Source organism: Penaeus monodon, chromosome 8 (genome assembly GCF_015228065.2).
Source record: "Penaeus monodon isolate SGIC_2016 chromosome 8, NSTDA_Pmon_1, whole genome shotgun sequence".
Lineage (NCBI taxonomy): Eukaryota > Metazoa > Arthropoda > Malacostraca > Decapoda > Penaeidae > Penaeus > Penaeus monodon.
Window position 1 is genome coordinate 4448377 of NC_051393.1, and position 10000 is coordinate 4458376.

The following is a 10000-nucleotide window of genomic DNA, read 5'->3' on the forward strand; positions in this document are numbered from 1 at the left end:
ACAATAATAATGGGAGATTTTAATGCAAAAATAGGTAAAAAGACAGTAGGAGAAACTGCAATAGGGAATCACGGAATAGGTACTAGGAATGAGAGGGGACAAATGCTAGTTGATTTTGCGAAGGCTCGATCACTCAAAATCATGAATACATTCTTCGAAAAAGACTAGAGCGGAAGTGGACTTGGAAGTCGCCATCTGACATCAAAAACGAAATTGACTTCATAATTTCAAATAGGCGCGATATAGTAAAAAAGTTATTAATAAAGCAAATGTTGGCAGCGACCATAGAATGGTCAGAGGCCAAATTAAATTACACCTCAGAAGGGAAAGGTGTAAACTCATAAGAAAACCACAGCCAAATTTAGCTAACTTGAAGACCAGAGCGACAGAATTTAACCTTAACATCCAAAACAGATATTCACTTCTCAGCGACGAAGATCTCAACATTGACCAAATCAACAAACAGTTCAATGACATCATAAAGGAATCTGCACTAGAAGTAGGCGGTAAGAACGTCAAGCAAAGCTCCAGCAAGTTCTCGGTAGAAACTAAAGAGCTTATGCAAAAACGTAGGGTCATGAAAATATCGTCAATCAGGGACAAGATAGAATTAGTCGAACTAACAAAGACTATAAATAAAAAATGAAGGGAAGATGTACGGAAATTCAATACTCAAATAATAAATGAAACAGTGATATCAGGTACTAGCATGAAAACAGTTAAAAAGAGACTCGGTATAGGGAGAAATCAATTGTATGCAATAAAGAAACCAGATGGAGAAGTAACATACAATAAGAATGAAATCATAAGAATAGTGGAGGACTTTTACAGGGATCTATACAACTCAAATGAACAGCCATGGATAGAAGCGAATGCGGTAACTAGAGACGTACCTAATATCACAACAGAAGAAATAAAAAGAGCGCTTAAAGGCATGAAGAGAAGGAAAACACCGAGGGAAGATGGAATTAGTATAAACCTTATAATAGATGCAGGAGAAATTGCAACAGTGAAACTAGCCAATCTTTTTACAAATGCCTTATCAACGGGAAAACTCCGAAAGCCTGGAAAAATGCAACAATTATTTTGATACATAAAAAAGGGGACAGAAAGGATATAAAAAACTACCGACCAATAAGCCTCCTTTCAGCTACTTACAAATTATTCACAAAAATCATCACAACTCGCATCTCTGACCGTCTGGATTCTAACCAGCCTAGAGAACAAGCAGGCTTTCGCAGTGGATTCTCAACAACAGACCACATCCACATGCTCACCCAAAGAAAGGAAAAAATAAACGAATATAGGAAACCACTGTGTATGGCATTCATCGATTACGAAAAGGCATTCGACTCTGTAGAGACACCAGCAGTACTAGAAGCTATCCGAAAACAGGGAGTAGAGGAGGTATATTGTAAAATACTGGAAGATATATACAAAGATGGAACAGCAACCATCAAGCTCCACTCCGAAACCGACAAAATACCAATTAAAAAAGGTGTTAGACAGGGCGATACCATCTCACCAAAACTGTTTACAGCTTGTCTTGAGGAAATATTCAAAAAGCTAGAGTGGAATGGAAAGGGTATCAAGATTGGAGACGAATATCTAGACAATCTAAGATTTGCAGATGATATTGTTCTCTTCAGTGAATCTGCAAATGAAATGCAGCAACTATTAAATGATCTAAATAGAGAAAGTCTGAAAATCGGGCTTCGGATGAACAAGAACAAGACTAAGATCATGTTCAACAGTAGAGTTCAGTTCGAACAGATACAAGTACAAGGCGAAGTGCTAGAGGTAGCGGACAAGTATATATACCTAGGACAACTCGTACAGACAAACACATCTAGCGAAGAGGAAATTAAGCGACGCATCAGTCTAGGCTGGAGCGCCTTTGGCAGACACAGTAGCATACTAAGAGGCTCTTTGCCATTATGTTTAAAAAGAAAAGTCTTTAACCAATGTGTCCTACCAGTTATGACCTATGGATCAGAAACATGGACTACAACCAAATTACTGGAGAGGAAAATAATAAGTGCCCAGAGAGGGATGGAAAGACTGATGCTGGGAATTAGCCTAAGAGATAGGGTGAGGGCGACGTGGATCAGGGAACAGACAAAAATAGAAGATATACTTGCGAGTGGCAATGGGCAGGTCATATACATCGGAGACAGGATAACAGATGAACAAAGAATGTAACAGACTGGGTAATAGATAATATAAAGAGACCAAGGGCCAGACCAATGACAAGATGGCGCGACGAAATAACGAAATTTGGGGGCCGAGACTGGAAACAAAAAACACAAGACAGACAAAGTTGGAAAAGATTGGGAGAGGCCTACGTCCTGCAGTGGACTGACCCAGGCTGATGATGATGATGATATATATTATATATATATATATATATATATATATATATATATATATATATATATTATATATATATATATATATTGTGCATATATAATATATATATATAATATATATATATATATATATATATATATATAATATATATATATATATATATATATATATATATATATTGCGCATATATATATATATATATATATATATATATATATATATATATCATATATATATATATTAATATATATATATATACATTATAAATATATATATATATATATATATATATATATATATATATATATATTATGTGTGTGTGTGTGTGTGTGTGTGCGTATGTGCGTGTGTGTGTGTGTGTGTGCGTATGTGCGTGTGTGTGTGTGTGTGTCTGTAGCTTTTATATATATGTATGATATATATAGAGAATTTATATATAGAGATAATCTGAACACAGTTATGGTCGGCTTTAATAGGGATTTGCGTTCACGAGATTAAGCCCCACTGAAGTGTTGCATCACATTTTCGCCTGTATTTCACGTTTTCATCTCATTTCCGAAGGTGATTTAGGGGCATTCCGATAAATCTCCCATTTTAATACGAAATTATATTGTATCATTTGTGGTAATCGCCATCCGGTAGATGTTTCGAATTTATAATTTTGTGTTGGTGGTTTAGGCCCTGTTTGTTCCCCCGAATGATTTTCTATTTTATTTTCAGTTTCATTTATTTGAAAACGGAGGTCTGGGCAGGTAAAATAATGCTCCGCACTTTCTTTATCTTGCTGCCGCAGTATTAATGTTGCTACGACTACTAATCATACTTTTGCTATGACTACTATGCACTTTAACAGCCGTTACTACTATTTCTCTTACTACATTACAAGAGTTGCTTCTACTTTGCTACTATCATCAGTACTAATAGTATTTGATATACCACTGCTACCGATGTTAATACTACGCTATAATTACTCTTGTATTATCATAAGCATAGCTGCAATTAAAACGTATGTGAATGAAAAATTCGTAGATGGCTACATCCTTTCTCTTCCTTCTTCGTCATTTTCCTCCTCATCTTTTCTTTTATCCTTCGTCTTTTGTTGAATGTAAAGTCTCTAAATAACATTACTGTATTTCATGTAATTACCATCACCAGCTTATTATGAAAAAAAAATAGCTTAAGAGTTTGGTCAACCTGTCGTAAATCTGCAGCTTTTGAAAAGTGCTTCTTCACCGCAAATGAGAGGAAAGTATTGAAAGGGAAAACAATAGGAAAATAAAGTAATCAAAATTCTTAAAAAAATTATAACATTGAAATAAAGAAAAAATGGAACATGTAAAACAATGATCTTGGAATGACTCAAACCATTAGACGACCTTTACAGTAAAGCATTAGTGTAACATCTGCGAGTTAGCAATATCAAAATGAATGCAGAAGGAAAACCATGATTTATACATTCGTACTGCGAAGCCTCCGTCATCCTGTATCCTTGTACGCGGGATAAAGGATGTTCCATATATCACTTCTTGGCCAGACTGCCTTTATTTTTCTTTGTTACTGACTATTGTTATGTTAATTTTGTATTTATCTGTTTGTATTTCTGATGAAGTTTTCTTTTAAATAAATGAGAACCGGCAAGCTGCATGTGTATACTATATATGGCGATTTCGACATCTTAATATAATAAATAAGAAAATTATGTAAGCAATGGTCAATTATTTCACGATGAATTTCTTTATAATTTGTCGGAAACATTAATTAACAATGCATATTCTTTATCATTTATATCCGATATCTGATCTATATGCCAAACCAAGTCCAATTTATCCACACACACACACACACACACACACACACACACACACACACACAAATATGTATGTACATTCACACACACATACACACACACACACACACACACACACACACACACACACACACACACACACACACACACACACACAAATATATGCATATGTATATACGCATATATGTGTATATATACATATGTATGCATATGTATAACTTATATATTAAATATATGTATGCATGCATAAACGAATATTTTTGTGGAAAATATTAAAAGCATTAATTGATTTTCCTTTACGTTATAGTCTATTTACGTGTCCAAGCAACAGTTTCGTTTATCACTTATCGTGCTCAATAAGGAGCGTTTCAGAAAAAAAACATAAAATGTATCGGGAAAACTATTACTCATACATCAGCACTAATGCTTCTTGAAAGTTTAGATCTATATTTGGAACCTGAATTATGTTTTGTTGCGAATAAAACTTTCATGGTGTATCCCAATACAGCTGCCATTGTTCCCGGTGGGTCTTCTACATGCAATCTCAGTGCAAGACTTAAGGCCACATAGGAAAAAAAAAAAAAAAGAATATTCGTTAAAAGTCAAGGAACACAAACACTGACATGGACGTTTCTGTTATGCTGCTTTGAATAGGTAAATAAAAATTCTTAAGTTACCAAAGCGACTTAACAAAGGGAATGATAGGAAAAAAAGAGAAACATATTGACAAGTTGTAAAGCCAAATTCGGTAGAATTTTGATGCCATGTCGTATTAGTAATGCCTCGGTGGCACTGCAGGAAATTGTAGAAAAAATGTATGATTTCTAAAATATATTTTGATCTAATCCTTCGCACCACAATTATACTACATGGTCCTCCATTGGTCAGCAAGTGTCTTACAATTTTATTTTTATTGGGAACACACTATGAGAATCAATATTGTACCAGAATTCCTGTATTTAACATCAAAATTCAAGAATTTTGGTTGCCTCTCCACTTTAGCTTGTGTGTGTGTTCTTGTACGCTTGTGTACGTATGTCATCAGGATTCTAATAACAGAATAACATAAAAGGAATGTACAACACTTGGCAAAAATGTCTGAAGTATAATCACGCTTTTTCTGATTGCAAGAATCATTCTGCCATTACTGCAACCGTTGCATTTTGTGCTCCGAATAGTTGCCTAAATTTCTTTTTTTCTCATTTGCAGAAAATAGTGAACCACCAAACTGTAATTATGGGCAACTATCGTAAAAAGGCATTAGGATAAAGTTCTGGAAGACTACCTTACAATGGAAGGCTCGGAAGGTTATTGATTATAAAATGTTAAGAGAGAGAGAGGGAGAGAGAAGGAGAGAGAAAGAGAGAGAGAGAGAGAGAGAGAGAGAGAGAGAGAGAGAGAGAGAGAGAGAGAGAGAGAGAGAGAGAGAGAGAGAGAGAGAGAGAGAGAGAGAGATTGAGAGAGAGAGAGAGAGAGAGAGAATGGAAGATAGATAGATACATACATAGACAGACAGATAGATAGATAGAGAGTATGAATATTTTTCCATAATTGGGATAAATTGCAATACATACAAAAAAAAATCCATTTACATCCCAACCTACTTCATCCCAACTCCCTCAAATAACAGCAGAAAGAACAAAAGAAAAAAAATATATTAACGCAAAGTCGTTCCTTCCACCAACAAGTACACCTACTTTCTTTCTACAAGCCTCTTAATATACAACCAAAAGAGCAGTCATGGCTTAATTGGGCTGTCCGTTCGAACTCGTACGTAACTTCATTCGGTCTAAATGGAAATGAACTTCATCGTTTATTAGCAGGAAGATTAATTAAAGCCGGTGGTGACGAGATCTGGAGTAATGAGCACCGACTTGTGTACCTGATTTCAAATTGCTTGCTCAACTGGTATGAAGAGAGTAAGATCCTCTGTTGTTCTAGACAACTGTAATTTATTTTATAGTTTCTTTCTATAGTTCAGAGTTCCTTTCTATTTTATATTTCCTTTTTTAAAGTGTATAATTCCTTTTTCTAATTACGTTGAGAAAGAATATTTTTTTACAATTATATTTCATACTGAACAATATCAGTGTATCTTATGTTTACATACATTAGTTTAAAAATGTGTGTGTGTGTGTGTGTGTGTGTGTGTGTGTGTGTGTGTGTGTGTGTGTGTGTGTGTGTGTGTGTGTGTGTGTGTGTGTGTGTGTGTGTGTGTGTGTGTGTGTGTGTGTGTGTGTGTGTGTGTGTGTGTGTGTGTGTGCGTGTGTGTGTCTGTATGTATATATAGTTACTTATACATTATCATTCTCTGTTTTCTCTCTCTCTCTCTCTCTCTCTCTCTCTCTCTCTCTCTCTCTCTATATATATATATATATATATATATATATATATATATATATATATATATATATATATATATATATATATATATATAATCTACATTTCCCTTCACGATATAATATTTCGCATTCACCCTGAAGGAGAGACAAGACCACCACAGTTTACGTACAGCGCTCCCGGTTGTTAGGTGCGGGTCTGATAGTTATTAAACAACTTTAGTAGTTACGGATAACTGGTAAATTGTTGTCGTAATGGCAGTTTCACGTTCCGGCCTTTCCTTCAAAATACGTGTGATTTATTACGTTTTCTCTGTCAGTGCCTCGGTTATTTGGCGTGTTCAGTGGTGTTGTATCGAATTCTGAATAAGTCACTGCACATATTGGCAAAATAATATGACAGTTAGATATACTTCTTAATTAAGATGGAAACACATTAGCATGATGTGTTATGGCCTATGCAAAGAGCAACTGCTAATCAACTATCTCTGAGAAAGTGGAGAGAGAGAGAGAGAGAGAGAGAGAGAGAGAGAGAGAGAGAGAGAGAGAGAGAGAGAGAGAGAGAGAGAGAGAGAGAGAGAGAGAGAGAGAGAGAAGCAGAGAGAGTGAGATAGATAGATAGAAGGAGAGAGAGAGAGAGAGAGAGAGAGAGAATAACATGCTAAGCATCCGAATTCTAGTTTTATGCAACATCGGAACCTAACCCTACTGGCACCCGGGTATATTGTGCTTTCGATTAAAGTACAATTGATATGAGTTACGGAAGGATAACTTTGTTCCGATAACTTTACTCTACAGCGAAAATGAAAACTCAGTTTTTGTGTATTTGCAGATTGTTACAGAGTTGTTGCAGAGGACAGTAATGTAAAGTGATGGCATATACGAGTTTCATTGTTGGTTGATACTAGTGTTTATAGGTTATTAAAGCCAAGGAAAGAAAAAAAGAAGAAGAAGAAGAAGAGCCACGGAGAGACATTTACTTTGAAATTGTCATTTTAATTGTAACCAGACTTAATGATAATATAAAAAATACGACATTATCTCGCCAAAGAACAGCACAGAAAACTAATTAGGTTAATGGTACTATGTATGGAACAGAAAACATTTTTCCCATAAATCGAGACATAGAGGCTAATTATGCACCCCTTCTAAAGTCTTTTGTTTACTCTGTACACTTTCGCTTTGTATTTGAAATGTTAACAAATATATTTTTGTTTCTAATTAGCTTACATCCCCCCCCCAAAAAAAAAAAAAAAAAAAAAATCCAGGTTCATAATGTACATACTATTTATTCTAATATTTGTACGAGTTAGTTCAGTTTTTATTTGATGCTTCATAAGACAAACGTTTAATAATGAATACAGTGACATAGGATTTTTTATTATTATTATAATTATTAGATGCCTTTTTTGTTCCTTCTGAGATTAGATACGACAATTATAATATCACTGAACAAAAATATCATACCATGCATAGAATAACTATTTTTATTATTACACTAAGAATAGTATCATTATTCATTATGCACATTTCGTCATTAGTTACAACAGCTGTAATCACACTTACATGCTAAACAACCTGTGTTGATCGAAAACGCTGGCACTATTGCCCTGACGTGTTTGCGCTTGCCTGTAGCTCCTCGTATAATGCTGGCGTCCAAAACAGGGTAGGGCTTGGGATGTACACGACTCTCTTAAGGAGCATTTATAACAAATACTGGAGTTCTATTGTTCTTCTTGGTGGTGAGTTTCCTTAGAGAGACTAATGTTTTCAATATTATTTATATTTTTTGTTTGTATTTTTTTTATTTCTATATTATTTGCATATATATATATATATATATAGAGCATAATATTTGTGCCTTGATTTTCAATATAATATTTATAGTTATTTATATTTATTGATTATAAGACATTTATTGATAGATATTTAAGGTTTTAAATATTTGAACATTTCAATCCAACAACATATTCGCCTCTTATGACCTTAGCTGTGACGCGGCAGATAATTTTGAATAATAAATAAATCAGTTGATCCTGAACTTGGTGCCAGGACGTGTTATTTTCCCCATACCCCTACGTACCCCTTTAATATCCCTTAATATTTAACATACGTAGCCTTTTAAACATCCATCCATGAGATTTATACCTTGCCGATAACAGATCGCATGAAATATAAGCCACTGAAAATTTCACTAATTCAACAGCAATTTTAGTTTCATGCCACGTAGTTTGACCTTGTTTGCGTGAGGTCAAACAACAATATCCATCAGCTAACTTCTTAACGAGTTCCGCTTATCCGTTTCCCTGTCGGTAACTTTGCGAATGACAAACGGATTGATGGAACTGAGCCTAATGGAATAATTCCCAATCAACTGGATAAACTTTATATTTACTGGATTCTGTTTCATTCATGGATAATGCGCTATCCATGTCAATATGTATAGAATACCTGCAAAGTGCAATGATTTAGCAATGAAGGAAGGAAAAATATATCTGTGAGGGACCATCAGTTATCATATGTGAGAGTGATTTCGAATCTCCATGCTTAAATGCTGTATCTGGGAAAGTGCATTAGGAGTTGAATGTAAAATGATTTTGACTTTGTATCGCTGGAATGCTATATTTTTTTCTTCTTTTCTTTCTCTAAACCTATAAATTAGTTATTCCTCTAAGACGAAACCCAAACACACACACACACACACACACACACACACACACACACACACACACACACACACACACACACACACACACACACACACACACACACACACACATACACACAAACACACAAAAGAAACACAAGCTGCAGCATGCAATTGCCTGTCGCTAGATTCTATAACTTGAAAGCAAACTCCTTTCATTCCACATGCCCAGAACACTGTATTACGAAGCCAATACTGTTCGCAATAAACCTGACTGTACATAACTCTTTGTGTTTCATACTGGGCTACTTTACATGCCATAAATTCTGTGTTTCAGAATGTAAAATGACTTCTCTCTTGCAACGAACGATGAAAGCGTGCAATATGATTTTGCAAACTATGTGCGAAATAAGGCTGATCATTCAAGCATGCATGCTAGAACGAAATGTGTATCTTTGGCGATACAGAGAAGTTGTATTCGAGAAGTTTTAGTTAGAATGCATTAGGGAAGAAAATGTAAACGGAATTTTGTATTTGTAAATCAGAAGAAAGGAAAATAACTGTGTGTAATTATGCCTACATATGTATGTACATGTGTGTGGTATTTCTTTCAAAGTAGAAATGTATAAGAGCGAAATAATGAGCCATATACAAGCTGCTTCTACTAAAACGGATCGTAACTTTGATAATGGTCAGTGTTAAATCATTCTCTTTGACTGCAATAAAATGTTTTCGGTTGAAAGTCCTATAAACTCCCTACTTTATCGAACACAGTATGAGAGAATGTGTACATAGTTCTTCGACATTCTTATTTAGTTTTTACCATTATCGTATGGC